Source organism: Priapulus caudatus, unplaced genomic scaffold, assembly GCF_000485595.1.
Source record: "Priapulus caudatus unplaced genomic scaffold, Priapulus_caudatus-5.0.1 Scaffold88, whole genome shotgun sequence".
Classification (NCBI taxonomy): Eukaryota; Metazoa; Priapulida; class Priapulimorpha; order Priapulimorphida; family Priapulidae; genus Priapulus; species Priapulus caudatus.
The window spans coordinates 493,145-498,234 of record NW_014577149.1 but is presented as its reverse complement, the minus strand read 5'-3'; the positions used below and the strand labels follow the sequence as shown (position 1 = coordinate 498,234).

Below are 5,090 nucleotides of genomic sequence, written 5' to 3'. Positions count from 1 at the left end.
CATTTGTGCTGCCTGGAGTGCTGTGGTTTGTGTGGTGGTGTGTGTGTGTGTGTGTGTGTGTGTGTGTGTGTGTGGGTGTGTGTGTGGTGTGGTATGTGTGTGTGTGTTGTGTGTGTGTGTGTTGTGTGTGTGTGTGTGTGTGTGTGTGTGTGTGTGTGTGCGTGTGTGTGTGCGCGCGTGCGTGCGTGTGTGTTCGTGCGTGCGTGCGTGCGTGCGCGCGTGTGTGTATGTATATGTATATGTGTGTGTGTGTGTGTGTGTGTGTGTGTGTGTGTGTGTGTGTGTGTGTGTGTGTGTGTGTGTGTGTGTGTTTATGTGTGCACTATAAACAAACCAGGTTTATCACTATTCCGCTTACGAAGAATACAGGCCTACGTTTAGACTTTTAGATACCCGCCCTTCCGCTCATAAAGTTGTCCGACGCACGTGGCTTCATCTTTATTTAGTGATCGCAGTGAAGCCGTGCGCTCGGCAAGCTTGCAACGCCCTGCTCGTAGAACGCCGACGACGACTATAACGATGACTATGACTATGACGATGACGATGACGACAATCGCGTGCGCGCGCAGATGCCTGACATCTCATTGCGTCACCGTTTAGGACGAGACGAGCTCTAAAGACGAGCGCGTGCGCACGGCAACGTGCACACACTTACACACACACACACACACACATCCATGCAGCCTCCTACTGTGCAGTCGACTCCGCACTAATACATAACACGCATCTGCGACGAGCTGCTTACGTGCGCGTGTCGTGATGTCCAATCACGTGACCGAAGCATCGCGTCGCGACACCGCTGTTCGAGTGCATGGCGACATCAAGGTATTTAGTAATACCTGGGCGTCAATGCCACGGTGGCCTCAGCTCCGTCGACACTGCCCGATAGAACAGTGAATCTATATATGTATGTGAATGTATACACATATATAAATATATACGCATATTCGTTTATCTAAAGTGTTATGATGCGCACATGGCATTGGAACGCGAGCCGCGGTTAGTTGCAAGTATGTTCGTGACAGTTTCGTAGGTGGATTTCGTATAGCGATTTTGATGCGGAAGGATTGTTCTACGTTTTTTGTCATCGTCGCATCAAATAATCGCGACTCGATTTTGCCGCCGATGAAGCTCTAGTCGTTGACATTTGCACTCCGGTCGACATTCGCACGCCGGAGAAAACGTTTGCACGGCGTTACTGCAGACGATTGACGGCCGACTGATCTATTCACGCTGCCGATCGCCTGTGGGGGCATCCGTCATCTGTCGCCAAACTTTTCAACGAGCGCCTCACCTTCATCATCATCATCGCATCGCGGTGACTACAAGGTGAGTCTTAGATATAACGATAACAGGTGTGACCGCGTGTCGGTATCAGGTACGTAGGATTGCGAATAAAAAATTTCTCTGTCGTTGTCGGGATAACGTTTGATGTCGCCCGCCGAGCCGTGATGTGCTTGTAATTCAGGAGTGAATCATATACGCTCTTAAACTGCAGGCTTTAGCGCAAACCTTCTCATGCATTAGACTCTGAATCGCTAGATTGTGTTTAATTCATGGAGTGGGGGAACAATCACAGACAAAGCTAGTTAAATGTTTAAGGTTAACTTTACTAAGGTCATATTTTTTATAGAATCACAAAGATACACCCTTTGACTGACAAAGATAGACCTGTGCTAGTGAATGTGTAATTTCCTTTTACGTGGCGTGTCACACGTCTCTATTTTTTACGTCGGATGTGATAAATAATAGCAAGGCTATAGGCATAAACGATGTGGTTGGGTTGAATGCGATTTCCTGCCGTTTGACCATTAACACCACTACACTATTTCACGCGTGTCTTAATTGTCTCCTGTCAGAATATAAATCGGACGCTCAATAATGGCTGCCCATAGTGCAGATTGACTTTTACGAAGCGTTTCTTACTGATGCAGATAAAATTTTAACATAAAGAACGAATAAAGAAAGACATAATAACGATATTTTGTCATTCACGCGGCGATTTACAATCCTTGGTAATGTTTTTTGCGTCGTTCTCGGCGACCGCGTTGTCATAGCACGTCAGCTAGCGATTTTTATTCTAGCACGCTGGACGTCGGCAATATTTTTCGTTGGCGATATTTTGTCGCGCCCACTTAAATCGCACGGTACCGCACACCTTTCGATTCACCGAAGATTTTCGTTAGATATACGCCGACATTAGGAAAATATCGATGCCGGATAAAGGTTCATCTCATAAAGCTGGTCGCTGTAATCAGACTGAGTATGGTCGCAAGCTAGTATAGCAATCGGCTTAACTGGAGGAGCCAAATACTCCGGGTCATAATCATGGCTACCAGTCTCGACATGCTAATAAGCTCACACACTGCAGCAATCTTTGCCGCACGCGCGTCGTGTTTGCGGGCTTGCAAAGCGTGCCGCAGAGCGTAGTTAGTTATTATTCGCTGATTATATGCACAGTCGCGAGTGCGCTGCATTGCAATGGTGTGATAGTTATTGTGACTGCGATGATGCAATTAAGCGAACAGAGTACCGCTTTCAAGTGAAATTGGTGCGCATAAAAATGCTAATTCTACGAATGCAAACGCACACGCAACTACTACTTCGAACTATAGAGGCACGCCGAACCCACATAGAGCTTCACGAATGTAAATAAACACCTCTAATTGCGAACTGGGACAGTTTGGAAATTGTGGCGAAATACAGTCTGACGTTGGAGCCTGGCAGCAGCACGAATAAATCGACATTGGAGAGTTCATGGTGTTTATTGTTGTAGTCGCACACACGCCAGACAAGATCTGGCCCGCGAGCATATAGTTAAATTTTCCGTGTTTATACTAGGACCCAACAACCGCATACCACTCCGCGCTGCCCCTGATTAGCGCATCGTTCACTCGAGTAAAATATAGCGCGATTATAATTTCCCCTATGCGACTGCGGAGGGCGCTTATGTCCGGAATCAAATGAGTCGGGCAGTGAGTGTAACGCCGCATGTCCGGCCCGTGTGCACCTATATATATATCGCGTGTCGCCGCGAAGCCACGGACGCTGCACACGGCAAGAGCATGCCCGCTGTCCGGCTATTACGTGATGAGGCGCAGAGAAGCTCGCGTTAGTCGCACAACCGGTCGCCTATGTTTTACGCAGCGTCGGCTGCGTGCAGCGTTGCCCGCGCCGGGTGCGTGACTGCTCCTCTGCTGCCGCGCAGTGAGTCGGGCGTGTGTTGATGCCGCCTGACATCCTGCCGTAAACAGCCGCGTGCTCATCTCCGGTCTGAATGACGGAGGATTTCAGCTGCCGGACGACGTGGCGGGTGATGGGGTGGACGGAGGGGGTTCGATCTTCCGTTCGGTACGCATCGCTAGCAGGAAACGGCGGCAGCAGACGTAGATGCAGTAAGGAATTGATTTCGGACTTAGATCCGCTTTCGCGATGTCATTTCTGCAGCCGTTTCGCTTGCTGCCCGTGCAACATAGCGCCGATGATTGTATAATTGCGCACTGATGTCGCATGTGCGGTTTTAGCTCAGCCTCTCTCAGCCATTAGCCGATATTCGCTTTGAATTTCCCACGCATTGTTTTCGCTGTTATCAACGAGGGCCGGGAGCGTTACTGCGGAAAACGTTATTAGAATCCGATTGATGGTAGTTCCTACACCGTCGATAAGGTTATACCGTCCAAACCCTCGCTCATAAATTAAACAATACATCACAAACGCAGGCGGCTTCGATGCGTGTGCAGGTTTCGCACATCCGACCCCCGACCCCCCCCCCCCAAAAAAAAACGAAGCGTGCGGGTCCCGTTTGTGAACGAAGACGGTAGACGGGAGCGCGCATCGATGTCAACAACTCTGTACGAACAGCTGTATCTCGAACGCGACACCGATAATTACACAGAATCCGCCGCTGACCCGGTTATAACGTGAGACTATGATGATGAGAGAAATGCGAATCCGCGCGATTACGGGTTTTGTTCAGAATGTAGGCTGCCTTAAGATCTCGGATTTAGCCATCGGTGGTCATTACCAGACCTACACGATCGAGGTGTATACAATACAATCATACTCTACATGTATACGGGTGTAGCGTAGTGCCTATACAACACCTAACCGGCATGTATGATGCATGAATTCTCGTAAGTAATTATGTTTACCGTAATGTGCATTCAACACATGTAAGAAGTAGGTTGATAAATAAATAATTAAACAAATATTCTATATAATATATATATATATATATATATATATATATATATATTCAAACACGTTTCGTGAAAGTTCATTTTATACACGAATAAATTTTTAATTTAAAATGTTAATGAAAGACTGTAGATTGATTATATATGCACTGCCAACTGGACGTTGGAATGAGTCTAATAAATGACCATAACACATGTTGTTCGCTGGGAATACTGTATAGTTACTAACGGTTCCATCAATTATTTAGGCTCAATTGAAAATGATAATAGAAGTTTTCATTCATTATTAAAGCTTCGTTTATCGTACATATTGTGTTGTGTCTTAAGCCGGCGTTGCGATTGACTGCGACGCGACGCGACGCACTGCAACTCACTGCGACTGAGTGCTTACGGCGACGCGACTGACAGCGACTGCCTGCGACCAGTCGCAAACAGTCGCAGACGGCGCTTAAAGGGTCACGTTTATAATGTTAAGGCTCTAAGCTTATTAATAATTTCGATAATTTGATCCACTAGGTGTCAGAGAATGTCGGAAGGATTACTATAACATAATTCGCCTTTCTAAAAACAACACAGTGTAAGAGAGAGTAGGCCTAAACGTGCCCTAGAATCGGTGTGTTAATTATTAATCACCGCGTGCTACTACGGCTAGGTGTGTGCATGCAGTATGTACTGGCATAGATCTTTCGCATGTCTATATAGTTTTTCGGGGGTTTATAATATACCAATTACATCAACGACACTATAAGCGGCTTAAACCTTAGCAGCGTGAAGCGTTAGTTGTGTGTGTGTGTGTGTGTGTGTCTGTGTGTGTGTGTGTGTGTGTGTGTGTGTGTGTGTGTGTGTGTGTGTGTGTGTGTGTGTGTGTGTGTGTGTGTGTGTGTGTGTGTGTGT

The 5,090-nt window shown here is 47.0% G+C and overlaps 1 protein-coding gene across 1 annotated transcript in view; it reads left to right on the top strand.

Moving 5' to 3' along the window:
- Positions 1–1,053: 1,053 nt before the first annotated feature.
- Positions 1,054–5,090, top strand: part of LOC106804819 (FMRFamide receptor-like) — a 47,164-nt gene continuing 43,127 nt past the window's right edge. The window contains exon 1 of the mRNA XM_014806167.1: positions 1,054–1,329. The gene's annotated coding sequence lies outside the window, so the exon portion shown is untranslated. The remainder of the gene's footprint in view (positions 1,330–5,090) is intronic.